Source organism: Sander lucioperca, chromosome 13, assembly GCF_008315115.2.
Source record: "Sander lucioperca isolate FBNREF2018 chromosome 13, SLUC_FBN_1.2, whole genome shotgun sequence".
NCBI classification, from domain to species: domain Eukaryota; kingdom Metazoa; phylum Chordata; class Actinopteri; order Perciformes; family Percidae; genus Sander; species Sander lucioperca.
In genome coordinates this window covers 1,131,193-1,147,785 of record NC_050185.1, presented here as the reverse complement: position 1 = coordinate 1,147,785, position 16,593 = coordinate 1,131,193, and the positions used below count along the sequence as shown (strand labels likewise).

The 16,593-nt window shown below is 40.7% G+C and overlaps 1 protein-coding gene and 1 long non-coding RNA gene across 2 annotated transcripts in view; one reads left to right on the top strand and one right to left on the bottom strand.

Moving 5' to 3' along the window:
* Positions 1–16,593, bottom strand: part of ntm (neurotrimin) — a 519,740-nt gene that overhangs the window by 438,066 nt on the left and 65,081 nt on the right. The gene's annotated exons all lie outside the window — the stretch shown is intronic.
* On the top strand, positions 2,471–14,515 carry LOC116058146. The gene is made up of 3 exons (XR_004106966.1): positions 2,471–2,481; positions 8,780–8,787; positions 14,453–14,515. It is a non-coding gene; the product is annotated as an uncharacterized LOC116058146 (long non-coding RNA).

The following is a 16,593-nucleotide window of genomic DNA, read 5'->3' as shown; positions in this document are numbered from 1 at the left end:
ATTATGTATTGTGGTGCTGCAGATGTCCCACCTGCAAATCGTATTCTACAGACTTAAAAAAAGAATCTTTGTTTGGTGCCGAAAATGGGGAAAAATGGATAGAAAGGCCATTGAACTATTTGCCGTGGTCATTTTGATTGGTACACAACAAAATGGAGATTGTTGTTATGGTGACAATATGCATTAGTGGGGCTGTAAACTGTGTCGCAGGCAGCTCGCTGGGAGGAGATAGCATATGGGAGAGCCGCCTGACGCAGCTCGGGAGACATTTTCTGGAGCTGCGGGGAGTTAGGAGGAGGGACAGTTAGACCCAGCGGGAAGGAGTCAGCGTTTGGTCGTGACGTACAGTCATGTGAAAAAATTAGGACACCCATGCTAAAGTTGACTAAAAAGAGGAATAAAAAAATCATCTTTTAGAAATTGATCTTAATGCCTTAATTACAAAAAATGAAGAAAAATCCAATCTTTAAGGACACCTATTTTCTTTGTGAATGAATAATGTATCGTAAATAAATAAATAAATGTTCTTCCTTAAAATACAGGGGGCATAAGTAAGTACAACCCTATGTTAAATTCTAATTTAAATACCATGCCATTAAATTGGCATGGTTTTATTTCAGTTAGCCTAATAGCTGGTTTTATTTGCATTAAGAGATGGTTTTATGGAAAGTACCCCATGCCAATCTCTAGGTATAGTGAACGGTATGTGATGATGTGGGGCTATTTTAATTCCAAAGGCCAAGGGAACTTTATCAGGATGCATAGTATCCTGGATCCATGAAATAACTGGCCTTTAAAAATAAAAATCTGCCTGCCTCTATGGGAATTTAACATAGGGGTGTTAATTAAGGCATTAAGATCAATTTCCAAAAGATGATTTTTTTATTCCTCTTTTTAGTCAACTTTAGCATGGGTGACCTGATTTTTTCACATGACTGTATGTTATGCGCATGTGCAACAAGAGGGAAGACTGACAAGGTTTATATTTAGCATTAGCATCGCTAGCATTAGCCTTAGCGAACTCCCTCACCACTAACGGAGCGAGCTGGAAAATTTAACTTTTCCCAAACCCTGTGCGGAGGAGGACCACAACATCATGGCCACCAACAAAACTCAGCAAAGATTGTTCTTGCTCGGGCTTTAACTTCTGGATATTCGGCAGCGTTGCCACAACGGACCGAGTGGCTTCGCTCGCATCTTTCTCCGCCGCCATTACGGAACTACAACTCTAGCGCACAACCTCAACGTCATCGTTCTCAGTCATTCTCGTTCTCAGTCGTTCTCAGTTGATTGGACCGCCAAAAATTTGGCTGGAGAAAACCCAAGACTATTCCGCGAACCCAGACGTAGTACTGAAGGAAAATGAAAATTGAGCGTAAGTACATAGGAGGGTTGAGCCAGGCTACCCCCTCACCACGTCGTCCACAGAAAACAAGCCGAACAAAGCTGTTAACTTACTCATCTGGTGGTAGTGTGCTTTGTGTGGATGAAGCATTTAGTTTGACTCATTTAGCGGCTGGCTCTCCGCCTCGTAACATTACTACTCCACTGCTCGTTTGTCCCTTACTGAAAAAAGCTCCGCAGCTTGACGCAAGTCAGTTTATACATTACCGTGGCAAAGGTACACATAACAATGGCTGCCACTCTGACCATTCTGCTACGCTGATTTGAATGGAAATGGCCTTTCTATCCATTTTTTAATTCTATGGCACAGATCCTCGCAAAAAATCCACCATGATCTTTTGGTGTATAAATGATCATTTCCTTCAATTTGGTGAATCTTATCGCAATTATAACATCAGTCAAAATAATCGCAATTAGATATTCTTTCCAAATTGTTATGCCCCTATTCAGACTTCAAAACTCTCTTAAAAGGTTAATGCATGCAAATAGAATTTTTTTAATTTCTGTTTCATAACATCTAACTCTGAAAAACATCTATGAAGGCTGAAGGCCCTATCTTATCAACATTATGGATGTATCCCTAACCACTTGACAGAACAGTGATGATCAGCTGATGGTAGAGTAACACCAACAGGCTGACATTGTCTGAACAGAGATTTAATATTTCATGCCAGTTCCGTCTCAAAAAATGAGACAGCTGCAGATGGCCAGCTTCAGAACATCACCTGCAAACACGGTGTTGTGTTCTGCAAAGAAGTAATTTATTTCTCCAGGCCATGATAGACAATGCAGGGGAATCTGGACCCTCTGTGCTGCTCTTTAAGGGCATCTTTTTCTTTTGCTGAGTGTGCAGCAACCATTTCTGAAAGGTCAACACAGCCTCTTAGCAGGAGAGCTGTTGGGATATCTTTATCACTCACTGTCCTCTACTGATTATCTCACTCAAATATCATAGTAAGGAGTCCTAAGGTGCTTTACGTATCCTATGAGATATATATGCCTTGTCGGCTAAAGTTGTGATCCTCTACATAAAATGTTCACCAAAAGTTACATCTAGGTCTTCATTTGACTGTATATGTAGTAGGGAGTCCCTGCTCCATCTCTCTTTCAGTTAAGGGTCTTTGGCGTGAAAAACGTTGAAGAACCCTGTTCTAAGCAAAACAAACAAATTTTATATCCAAATACAAGACACATGTTCTATAAGCTCGGTCTGCCACTTAAAAAGAAAGTGCTGGTTCCATGTTATCAGAATTTTGGATAGTCACCATGGAAACATTAATTGGTCATGTGACAAGGGCTGGGAAAATTGGCAGAACAGGCAGCCAAGTGACTACTTTTAACCAATGGAAATCACAATTGTCAGATTGACAGCACTCTAGCCCAGCTGATTAGGGGGGCAACAGGGGGCCAATCATATTTCAGGGGTGGCTGGTGCCACCCCGTTCCCCCCCTTCTAGCCCCGCCCCTGAGCAGTACACAGCAGTTACTCCCCTCTAACATCTAATACTGAGGCCACAGCAGCCCTGTGCACTCCGGCTAGCCGTGAAGTATTTTGTTAACATGTTTATGTTGGCAGCTCGAAATAGGAGTGTCTTCCAGTGAGACCATTGACATGCATTGGCAACTGGGTATTTATTCAGACGCATATTTGAATTTCCCTTTCCCTCCAGTAATAGCTGTAATACAGAGTGGATATTCCTTCAGGCACTTTAGATTAACAAGCATCTGTTTAAGTTCGTTATTGATGCAAATTTGGATAACAGCTCAATTAAGGTGTTACATCAGCCATTTATGTATACAATGAGGCTGCATTTCACTATAATAGCTTTTATATTACCTACAACAATACTCTAACTTCAGCAGTTGCTGTGTGCAAAAAAAAAATCAAGACCAGATGCAATATCAGAGGTAAAACCGATTGCAAGAATAGGTTGTGAAGGGCCCAGCATATACTTACACAAAACCAAAAAACAACAGCTGATTCATGTCAAATGCTTCCCACATGATGATAAATAACCTACACAGCACTTTATGCCATCTTCCTTACCTTTCTAGAGATCTACAGTTCCATCACATTCTGATGTTCAGCTTTAACCACATCCTTATGTTGTTGTAATTCCCTTAATCAGCCAGTGAAACATGGTCTAACAGTAAAACAGGTAAAACCTGTAGTTCTTTCAAATGATCAACATCGGTACGGTGGACATTTTAGGACATCCTCAGCCAGTCAGGGCTCAGACATCAAATGAAAAGGCAGATCTTTGTCATAAACTGCCTCAGGTCTCAGGCATCAGGCAAAAAGACATCAGGCCTCAGGATAAACAGCCTCAGGTCACAGGCATCAGACAAAAAGACATCAGGCCTCAGGATAAACAGCCACAGGTCTCAGGCATCAGGCAAAAAGACATCAGGCCTCAGGATAAACAGCCTCAGGTCTCAGGCATCAGGAAAAAAGACATCAGGCCTCAGGATAAACAGCCTCAGGTCTCAGGTTTCAGGCAAAAAGGCATTGGGTCTCAGGAAACAGCCTCAGACCAAACAGCTTCAGACAAAAGTCTGAATTACAATACTGGACCCAGTAGGTGGAGGCTCTCAACATTAAAAGATTTCAACTGTAATGAATTGACAGATTTAGTTAAAATTTGTTTTTGTTAGGGGAGCCATTAAGGACCAAGACCATGTGTCATGCTTTTACCAGAGATAGTCCAAAATGTCCAGGACCATTTTACTTGTAACCACTTTATTATTTTTTTGGGGGGCTTTTCCGCCTTTAATGTACAGGACAGCTAGGTGAGAAAGGGGAGAGAGAGGGGGAAGACATGCAGGAAATCGTCACAGGTCGGACTCTAACCCTGGATCGCTGCGTCGAGGCATACACCTCTAAGTATATGTGTGCCTGCTCTACCAACTGAGCCAACCCGGCCACTTAAAAACTTTTAATATTTAACGCGTTCCTCTGTAATCAGATTACATTTATCTGTAATGCAGTAATGTAACGCATTACTGTTGATAACTCAGTAATCACAGTTACTTATCAAATAAGTATCGCATTACTTGCGTTACTGGTTCTTCAACTATCTGTATAACGTGAGGAGAGAATAACAAATCTAATGTCCGTTTACGTGCGTGTTTGCGTAACAGCATAACACTTGTCCGAGTGTTATGGTGCTTAAGACGTCTTTTGAGGGGTGGAGGTATGCCCATTACTTCAAATTAGTTGCGCGAAAGGACAAAAACTGTGTGTAAAGTCTAAATTGTGACCAGGCCACAAACACCTCTCCACCGCCACAAACACAACATCCAATTTAAGCTAAATTGCTAAAGACTCCCGGACCCTGAGTGACGCTGATGAAAAGAGCACGTTGCCAACACCTGCCAAGCAGCCAAGACTTTTTTTTCAACAGCAGTTAAACAAAGCAGATATAAGTGAGCTTGTGGCAGCAGACATAGTGGAGGAAATGTTGCCTGTTTCGACAGTGGAATCGCCATCTTTCCGAAACATACTGGGCAAAATACAGATAATGAAGAGGGGCTGGCCGCCAGTACTTCTTGAAAAATTTTGTTGTCAGCTTTATGGTATTAAAGAGCATAAAAGAGAGATATTGTGCAGCCTATGTCCTCAATATAATACGGGTTTGTGTTGATCTTGGCATAAATAAGGTTTAACTTTATATTGTTATTTGGCAAGTAAGTTATGGTGCATCTCAGTTGTTGTTACAGAGTTATCCAAAAGTAACGTAACTTGTACAGTAACTAGTTACTTTCAGCAGTGAGTAACAACACGGTCTCACGTCAGTTCGTGTAATTGTCACGTTATTTTTAATCTATTGATTCGTGTACAACAACATGTTTATCTCGTCTTTTTTTGGTGGCCAGCACGAAATGGGAACCATCTATTCAGAGGTTGGGTTTAGGAAAAACACAATGGAAATGCAGAACTTTCTGCCATTTCTTCGATTCGGCCATGGCAAGTAAACTATTCAACGTTTTACTTTACACCTTTGGCTATTGGCATTACCAGCAGAGATGGGCACAGATATGTCAAATTACCGATACTTGCTCATCAAATGTGTCAATATAAAAAAACAATATATTAGTATTTCGGCTTTTCATACTACTCCCTACCATATTCGTGCTGTGATCACAAAATATGCTTTCCATTGAATACATTACTTTACATTTTCGTGCTGGCCACCACGAAAAAAACGAGAAAAACGTCCCTGTAAACACGAATCAACAGATTAAATAACGTGACCATTTCACAAACTGCCGTGAGACTGGGTTGGTAGTAAAGTAAGGCATTACTTTTTTTTAAAGTATTAATGTGTCATCTATTAATTTTTGAGTAACTACCCCAACACTGATCATAACTGATTGACACTCCAGTCTGAATACCAATCAGAATCAGAAAAGGATTTATTGCTAAGTAAGTAACACTTACAACTCGGTGGATGGTGCATACATAAATATAGAACTGTGGGGATTGTAGGAAAATAAACAATAAATACAAAAACAAATATGCACAATATGATTGTTTAAACAAGACCAGAAAAAGGGCTAAATAGTTTAGTGCAGGAGTTGCGAAAATGTCGAGGCATGTGCAAAAGATCAGGATATATAATGTATGAAGTGGACAGGTATCGTTCAGGATGTACAGTAATGTAAAGTGTGGTGACTGGGGGTGGGGGGGTAAGAGTCTGTGTGGGGGTCCCGGGCCTTGTTATCTGTCTAATGAACTTTATAAAGCCAGGGCTGACTTAAAGGGACAGAACCTCAGGCGCTAATATATTTATAAATTCCCTCCTAACTGCTGTATGTGTTTTACTCATTGCTGTCCTTTATCGAAGTTTGGAGCTAATGAATATATTAAGACAGCCTATATTCCTGTACTATTGGAAATATTTACATTCATCACTACTGACTGTAGATGAAGATAACAGCCACACAAAAAAAAACTCCTTTACACATGCTCTGGATCCTTGCAGTCAGCCACAGATGATGCTTATCCCAAAATTCCTGGCGATTTGTTCCATTTTGTCATCTGATGATGAATTATTTTTTCTAACAGCAGCTACAAGGTTGAATCCAAGGTGATGCTTCTTGAAGTGCTGCGTCTGTATTCCCTATACTCTGGTCATTCTCCCTCAAAGTGGCTCAGTGGCGGAGCAATTCACAGTGTGAGAGGGCCAGAGGGAGTCTGGAAGCTCAGCGTGCCAAAAAGGCAGTTGTGAAAACCGTCACTAGCAACCTGACTGTGCTTATCTGCCCATTGATGACCTGCCTCAAGCCAGATTTGTAAAAAAAAAAAAAAAAAAAAGATATATATATATACACACTAGGGCTGTCAAACGATTACATTTTCTTAATCGTGATTAATCGTTGAATTTCTATAGTTAATCGCGATTAATCACATGTTTTATCACATGATTAAAATTCTATTATTTTGCATTTCAGAACTGTTTGTAAGTACATATTAACAATGGAAAGCAATTCTCACCAGTGTATCTTGATTGGGAATCAAATGAATGCAAAGAAAGTGACTTTATGAACTTGATTTTAAGATTTGTATTTGTTTATTATATATTTAATCTAGTCACACATTTGAATTTAACAACAACTTTGAATGCACCACGAGGCTGTAAATTACCAGTTTCATTGAACTCACCGTCTGTGTTTTTCCGACAACAGCAGCTGCAGACTGTTACATCCCGGTGTTGAATCCTCTACAGTGAAATACAGTCAAACTTTACACCGTTTAGCGTTAGCTGTCAGCATTTTAACCGTGTTTAATCCAGCTACTAGCTAGCGGTAGGCTAACGTTAGCTGCTGTTGAGTATAGTGTTAACTAGCGTCACATGCAGCGATGTTTCTGTTGCCTGTAACGTCTGTTTCAGAGCATCAGAGAGAAGTGCAGAGGTATCAGTGGCACCAGAATGAGGCACCGAAATACACGTTGCTATTCCTGCAGCAGCAGGATGTGTTACGAGGAAGTACGGCAAAATAGTAGCCTGTTAGGAACGACGCAAAGCCGAGTGAAGTGAAAATAAATTAATAAATGGCGGCATGCGATTAATACGATTAAAAAAAATTAACACATTACGCTCGGCCCTTAATCGCATTGCGATTAACGCGTTAATGCTGACAGCCCTAGTATATCTAAAAAATCTAAAAGTATTTCTTAACAAGAACACAACACTCCTGACTGAAACTCTTGATTAAAAGGAAAATCTGAAAGCTGCAGGCTTATTCCTAATCATCTTCAACAAGCCACAACACTGCAGCAAATTAATGTGCAGAGTTATGGTTTAATGGCTTCACCATACCATTTTAAACATGAGTGCCACCACATGCCATATATTCAGACACATGAAACCATCAGGGCAGTTCATGCAGTTTTTTTCTTCCTATCTGTGAAAACCCAGTTGACCCAGTTACATAATTTCTTAAAACAATGGTTTACTTCAAATTGTGCACCATATATTACAATATCATGAATAATTTATGCAGACACACAGAGATGTAATCTGCATCTCTAATGCGATTAATGCACCACCAAAGAGGGAACCTATTCATATCCATTTATCCATTTACCAATGACAGAGAGACACAGTTGAGAGCGATTTACTGCGATGCAACCTATTTGTATAATCCACTTCTTCCGCAGAGCTTAGAGGCTGAATAGCACAAACATTTTGACAGAGCACTTCATACTTCATGCATATTCACCTGCTAAATAGATTTTTGTCAAAGATGGCATGTATGACACTGCTGCTCAATCACTGCAATATTTGCAGACAACTACGGGGGCAAAACAGTTGTTCCCATGATGCACTGTGACACAAACACCTTGACACAAACATCTCTGCATGGAGCAGAATACTGCCACCCCTGTTGTCATGCCTTCAGCATCCAGTTAACTCAACTGCTGAGATCAAAGCAGGGGACCCTTCTGCACCAGGCAGTGCCAAACTAAACTGAAAACTCCTCCAGTGAGACACAGACATTTATGAGATCATTAACCTTGTCAAGACAGTTAAAATAGATGGCGGTACATAAAATGCGAAGGATGCCTGAAATGCCTGAAAGGAGCGAAGCAGTAAGGAAAGACATACTCAGATAAATGTCTGCAGGCAGCTGATTGTTTACAAAGTGAAGAGATAACTTTAGAAAGTTTAGATGACATTCATAAAAGTGTTCAGGTCATGTCCAGTTAAAGGAGAATTCCGGTCGATTCCAACCCGTAGCTCTGTTGTTTGTAAATTAGGAGTACTGTCAGTAGCGAGAAAAACGAAACCAATCGGTGCTGCCTACACCGAGTTATCCTCCTGCTAGCGTTAGCACCCAACAGGCTTAAACAGGGCTTAAACGGGGCAAGTTTTAAACGTGTTTTTAGCCTCTAAACATGCTCGAAATGCCATTACGAGTGCTTAACCATGTGCAGTTATTCCTTACGAGGGAACACAGCGAATTTGACTGCAGTAGATGTGACAGAAAGCCATAAAAGTTGTGTTAATCCATACCTCTGTTTATTTCCTGGTTTATGGTGAAGCCCACACTAGTCGAATGCCGATCTCATACAATCCAATATTCCAAAATGCATTTTTTCCACAAAAAAAACGATTTGCCGAGGTTCTGTGAATAATGAGTATGTATCAACAAGCTGTAACGTGACACCACAGTGGAGCGAGCAGAGCTGCAGTTCAAGAGTTCAACAGCTAGGTAACCTAGCAACGGCAGCAGGGGGAGGAGCTCACAGAGCTGACAGACGGAGCTTGGAGTTAGATCAGGACTAATATGAGAAAATGGTTCCAGTTTGTGCCTTTCTAAATTGCGGCAACCAAATGAAGAGATATTTGAGATTTCACCGTCTACCCCTCCGCAACCGGGAGATTTTACAGTTGTGGCTGGTTGCACGTGACGCGGGTACATGATGCTCGTGTGGATACTGTATTGCAATGACCACCGAGGAAGAAAGCCTGTGCTGTGAGGAATGGGATCTCATCCAGCCTGGTCTGGATGGTCCCCAGATAACGGACATGGTTTCGCCCATACACAGAGGTTTCCCCATCTGATCTATAAGAATGTTCTGAAAGCGTTTTTTTTTTTGTCCTGAAAGTAAATTGGAAGAAGCGGCCTAAACCGGACGGACCTGATGGCCAGCTGTCTAATGAGTGAGTACAACAGGCTGTCGTGACTCTGTCCTAGCTTAGGTACATTTGTTGTAAATACACATTCAAAACACTAATCAAAACACACCTGTTCAGATTAGCTTTCCACATACAATAATCTTACATTTCTCACCTGATAGTTACTGTTTTTATTGTTTTTAATTGCTTCTAAATATGCTTGTTGTATGTGTTGGTTTTATTGCTTATCTGTTTTTAATGTGCTATATGTGCTGGTTTTTACTGTAAAGTGTCTTTGAGTACCATGAAAAGCCCCCCTCCCCCACTGGAAGTTACACGGGATTCAAAGAGGCAGAGGACATTTTCTGAGTCTAATACTATGATTTCTAGTAAAACTTGGTATTACCATTACTAGGAATAAACAAAGCAATTGCACAGTTCTATTATGAAAAAGTGTTGTACAAGTAAATTGTAAGAATAAATAAATTGTAAGAATAACTACATTGTACAGTTCTATAATATATTGCTGCACCTGTCTGTTATCAGTGGTTTTATAATATAACAGTACACATTACATTTGTGCTTTTGTGTCTTTACTTCAATCACAATCTAGACACAATCACTGTAAAGTATGTACAGTGCAGTGTGTGGTTTTATACATAATCATGCTACACACAACTGTAAAATCTCCCGGTTGCGGAGGGGTAGACGGTGAAAGCTCAAGCTCAAATATCTCTTCATTTGGTTGCCGCAATTTAGAAAGACACAAACTGGAACCATTTTCTCATATTAGTCCTGATCTAACTCCAAGCTCTGTCTTTCAGCTCTGTGAGCTCCTCCCCCTGCTGCCGTTGCTAGGTTACCTAGCTGTTGAACTCTTGAACTGCAGCTCTGCTCGCTCCACTGTGGTGTCAGGTTACAGCTTGTTGATACATACGCGTTACTATGGAAAGAACCTCGGCAAATCGTTTTTTTGTGGAAAAAATACATTTTGGAATATTGGATTGTATGAGATCGGCATTCGACTAGTGTGGGCTTCACCATAAACCAGGAAATAAACAGAGGTATGGATTAACACAACTTTTATGGCTTTCTGTCACATCTACTGCAGTCAAATTCGCTGTGTTCCCTCATAAGGAATAACTGCACATGGCTAAGCACTCGTAATGGCATTTCAAGCATGTTTAGAGGCTAAAAACATGTTTAAAACTTGCCCCGTTTAAGCCCTGTTTAAGCCTGTTGGGTGCTAACGCTAGCAGGAGGATAACTCGGTGTAGGCAGCACCGATTGGTTTCGTTTTTCTCGCTACTGACAGTACTCCTAATTTACAAACAACAGAGCTACGGGTTGGAATCGACCGGAATTCTCCTTTAAGATGGAAGTTGCATTGCCAGACCTTCTTGTACAGCGCTGTGGAGGAGGGTCTGGCTAGTCCACACATCATTCCGGGATTGGAGAAAAACGTCATCTGGTTTATTGGCATTTCTTTAAACCAATCACAATCATCTTGGGCAGCACTAACCTCCGATCTGAGGAGCAGTTAACCATAGTCCTCAGAAATCCACCGGAGGTTAGAACGCCAACACAAAGAAAGAGGAAGGTAACGGACATCGGCAAAAAGACATGCATCCGGTGGAATATCCTGCGGCACCGAAGCAATCCCGGAAGTGGAACATCGAGGATATAGACTAAGACAGAAGTGATGTTTGCAAAGGTATATTGGTACTCTCCGTGGTATCTGATGGTGACCCATCAGACAACCGATACTGTTGGACTAGTCTATATCCACGAAGTTTCCGGGATTGCTTTGTTGTCAATGGAAATTGGGCCTAGGGCTTCCTTTGTGTTGTGTTCTAACCTCTGGTGGATTTCTGAGGACTATGGTTAACTGCTCCTCAGATCTCTGCAGGGTAAATCCAGACAGCTAGCTAGACTATCTGTCCAATCTGAGTTTTCTGTTGCACGACTAAAACTACTTTTGAACGTACACATCCACCAAAACAAGTTCCTTTTCGAGGCACCGTGGCTCCGTCCGGTGTTAGCGCCGCCCAAGACGATTGTGATTGGTTTAAAGAAATGCCAAAAAACCAGAGCACATTTTTCTCCTGTCCCAGAATGCTATGTGGACAAGCCAGACCCTCCTCTGCAGCGCTGTGGAGGAAGGTCTGGCAATGTGAGACTACTGTTGGACAAATAAGATGGAAAAAAACAAAGGAACTTCTGATGAATCTGCAGCTGATAATGTTTTTTAGTATGTTATAAAGTCTTTAGAAAAGCACAGATGCAATGATATCCACTGCCGTATATGAGACAGCATATTGTGTTGAGCAATTATACCTCCTAGTTTCCTGGTTGTTTCCAAAAAAAAAATTATCCCATGCTCTTATTTCCTGTGAATGTCAATATGACTACTTGGCGAAGCAATCATTAAATCATCTGAGTACCTCTTTGAATTTGAGTAGATTAAATTAAGTAAACAGAAATGATTACACTTATGATTTTTTTTTGTGGATGAGAGATGGGATGTCCTTATCACATTCCTATGCTGAACAACAGCTGACATCTGTAGTTTAATTATTGGAGCAATGGTAGACCACAAGGATCTGTTCATTTATTCTTATTAATTAGAACATTCTTAAATTCAAACTCAACAAACACTGTCTTTGTTGCTGTTAAATTCATCGATTAATCCAACTGCCACCTATTTTGATAATTGATAATTCGGTTTGAGTCATTTTTTATGAAAGAAAAGTAAAAATTCTTTGATTCCAGCTTGCTGAACGTGAATCTGTTCTAGTTTCTTCTCTCTGACAGTAAACTGAATATCTTTGAGTTGTGGACAAAACAAGACATTCGATGACGTCATCTCTGGCTTTGGGAAACAATGATCCACATGTTTCACCATTTTCTAACATTTTAGAGACCAAAAAAGTAATACATTCATCAAGAAAATAATGAACCGGTTTATTGACTATGAAAATAATCGAGAGTTGCAGAAAGTTGAAGAAACCGTGCAGCATTTGTCATATGGGTACTATCAGTTTTCCAGACCAGAGTAGATGAGTGCATGCCCATCACAATGCCTGGCAGCTGGAGAGGTTTTTAGACCATCAAGCCTGTATGAGAATTCAGTCCACTTGAAGCACACCAATGATACACACAGTAAAAGTTATACTGTGCTATAATACCTCTATGAGCTTGCTCCTTTCTTCTTTACTTCCCTGGGTCCTGGACAGTGAAGGGGAGATAACTGACAGTATCTGCTTGCTCCTATCTAACCACCCACCCTGCTTTGACCTTTCCATTAATAATAGGCTTTCTGTAAGGGCTTGCACTGCGCAATCTGGAAGGCTCTTCCAAATGGTGTACAGCAGAGGGCTTTTGCCAATGCTTCAGAGAGATTGGCCAGAGTGGGAAAATAAGCTTCTTGTTGCACTGTCCCCCAGAGCTCAGCAATCCTCAGCACAGACAGGAACGCTTCAGGTGACTGAGAAGCCCTAGAACATGCAATAGGACAGGCAATGCAGTAAGAATGCAGGACCTGGCAGCTTTGACTGGATTGCAGTCACTATAATAGTTTGGATTTTTGGTCAAAGCTGACACTTTGGTTGAAATGTGTGTCTCTGTGCTGCTATTCAGTCTCATTGATGTGAGTGGCTTGATGGCTTTCTGGCTGGCAATCAGAGATGGGCAGAATTTTAATGAAATGCATTTAAAATGTGTATTTAACTACTTTTCAGTATTCTGTAAATTGTATTTTGTTGGACAGAAGAAACAAGATGTAATTTGTAACACACCACTTTAAAGAACTTGTATTTGAAATACTTAAAATACATTACTTAAAGCTTTAGTGCGTAACTGTTTTGATATGAACGTCTGTTACATTCCAGCCATTACCAAATGAGTTGCTACAAAGCTAATTAAGACTATCAGCGCCACACAACTCTCTCTGTATTTCTCAGTATGACTATGTTCAGAAGATTGTGGCATCCGGTGACTTTCCTGCACAGAAACTCAAGTGAAGATAATGACCTCTTCTGAAGAGTCCATAATGTTTTTTTAATCCTCCGTGTCCTCCTTGGCTACTGGTAACTGCGTGGAGGAGGAGGAGGGGGGGAGCGGTGCACGGTCACAGAAGGCTTGTATCATGTGGACGCGCCAACAGTTTTGTTGTCATTATTTAGAATTCCTCATTGGGGAGACAGAAACTACGCACTATAGCTTTAATATGTCATTTTATTCTCAAATAAGACACATTTCTTATCCCTAGGATTAAACTGTAGAAAAAAACTGTGCAACATTTTAAAATTAGTCTTTGGCTAGATGCAAGTGAATGATGTCATTGTCCCCTGTCTCATTGTAAACTATTATATTTCATCTGTGTTCCCCTGGACTGCAGTGTCTTTTGCACTTGTTCCATTGATTGTTTGTAAAGTTCGAAATGGACTTACTCCCCTGCACTTATATTTATCGTCTCTTATTGTCCTCTGAAAGATCTAGTGAATCAACATGGCCTAACTGTTCAGTTCACTCTATGGTTGCTTCAACTGACAGAAACCACCCAGCATGCACCCCTGTATTTGCAGCCTCCCACCTCCAAGATATCCTGATTGGCACCTTCAAATCCATGATGTGGGAATTTAGCAAAGCTCATCCTTGCAATGTATGGGCATTAAGATCAGACCCATATTACACGATATGAGGAAAATATGTGATATGCTATGGCGTTGAATATCGCGATAACGATATTACTTGCGATAAATAAACAGATATTTAAGTGTAGTCGGTTCTAAATTTCGGCTGCTTTAAGTGTTCTACTAAAATACAACAAACTGCTTGTTGCATTGAAAACAAATGAAGAGAAAGCATTTCCAACATTTCCAACAGCATGAAAAAAAAAGAAAAAAAATGACATTTTAAAGTGCAGTTTTCTACTGATATTTTCTTTCAACTAATACAGAAAATCCCTGAGTGTCTTTCACGATTTCGCCAGTTGATATTGCAGACGATAAAAAAATTCATATATTGTACAGCCCCAATATTGAGGTTACTGCTGATAATATCAGTTTGTAGATGTATTTAAGTACAAATTACTCATACTAGTATATTGTTTTTTATATTGACACATTTGATGAGCAAGTATCGATAATTTGACGTATCTGTGCCCATCTCTGCTGGTAATGCCAATAGCCAAAGGTGTAAAGTAAAACAGTGACACCAGTCCCGACCAAACGCGTCTAATTATGATGTTTAACGAGACTTTTTGCATTAATAACTGTTGGGTACTCATAGGGGTACTGATTCAATTATTGGCATATTATCAAAGATGTTTATCAATATTAAGAAAGTTATGAATATGGTTATTAATAACTTTATCAAATCAACAAACAAGCAAAACGGGGCACCACCCTGAAACAGGGGCCAATATTGAACTGTGGAATAGTCTCATTTGTCAGTGGAAGGGTGAAATCCGAGCACTGACCTGTGTTTAACCAGCAATTAATACAATAATACACAAATAATCACAAACAACTGCTAATTAAAGTATAGTAGAATTTATTAACTTCAAAATTATCAATGGCCAATCAATAATCCTTTGATCAATTAAAACCAATATACGTTTCTTTTAAGTACAATAAAACAAAACAAAAACAAAACAGCATGTGGAGAGATTCTCTGTGTGTAATGTGTGTGTGTGTGTGTGTGTGTGTGTGTGTGTGTGTGTGTGTGTGTGTGAGAGAGTGGGTGTGAAAGATTAGGGGGGGGGTTTACGAGGTGTAGTCTAAACAAATAATGGCTACTCCTGTGAGCTGCACAAAACTGTATAGCCTAGCAATACCGCCCAAGAGTGCGGTATTGCTAGGCTAGGCCCAAGATTAGCCGTTAGCCCCTTCAGGCTACCGTATGGTTGACACAAAGGGACACCCTGAGGAGCGCAGTTGTTAAGCAGTGTGCGTTCTGTAGCTAGCTACGTGACTAGCTGTTGGCCAGCTGTTCACCTTAGCACATGTGTGTAACTAGCTATTTGTTCATATATGTGTGTGTGAGAGACAGGTTCGAGAAAGAGATATATTTTTACTTGGATCTTGGTTACCGATAATGACCAACCCTCTCAGTCAACTCATGTCTGGACTAAAGTGGAATTAGGCGCAGACTCTGAGAATTTCGTCTGACTGAGGGGACGTTCATTATAACCACTCCGGTGTACAGCGCCTAAACTCCGTGGAAGGAGCTAGCAATATAGCATTTACAGTTACCCTAGCTACATTATATTCAACACAACATATCACCAATGCACCGTGATCAGAGTACATTCACAGAATAGATTTGACTCAGCAGTCACAATCCTAGATTAATACATTACACGCGCAGCAGTAGCGCTGTATTAATCAGATCACATTAATGGTAACACAAAGTAGCAGCAATAGCAAATTACTCATTAATAAAACACACTATTTATCTCTGCCCAGACGTAAGCCTTCTTACTGTGTGTTCAGTCCGTTTGTCCGTAGGTTTCCACGAAAGAAACGGGGGTCCGTGTCTGCTCGTCAGCAGATCAGAGGAAGCTTTCCTTCCAAAAAGAGCAGAAGGAAGGGAGCTAGAGTCGACTTGAGAAGAAAAACGTTGTTTCCTTCTCCTGCAGATATGAAAACACTGGCGAGTGGTTTCAGAGGATCCACGGTGCTCCCAGCACCGAAATTAAATCCACTTTGTTTCAAAATGGAAGTTTTAGCACAAACTTGTCGTGCTGACCTGTCGTCAACTGGAGTTGAGGTGGAAATCATTTGTTTCTGTGTGTCATGCTGTAGTGACCAAAGTCACAGGGCAAAGATGAGTGGGGGGTGAAGAGGTTATTTATAGGTCAGGCCACCAGACCTGGCTCCCTGCTGTTTTTAGGGTCCCTCTAAACGAATGGGAAGGCACCCAGTTCTTGGAGGTGAGAAAACCTTCCTGTAGCCCCTCCCTCCGGCCATTTTGTAATTTTCTTATCTCCTTTTCTTCATTTAGGAGTTTGGAGCAAGGGATGTGGACTCTACCGTAGGCCAAGATCCTTTGTCTGAAA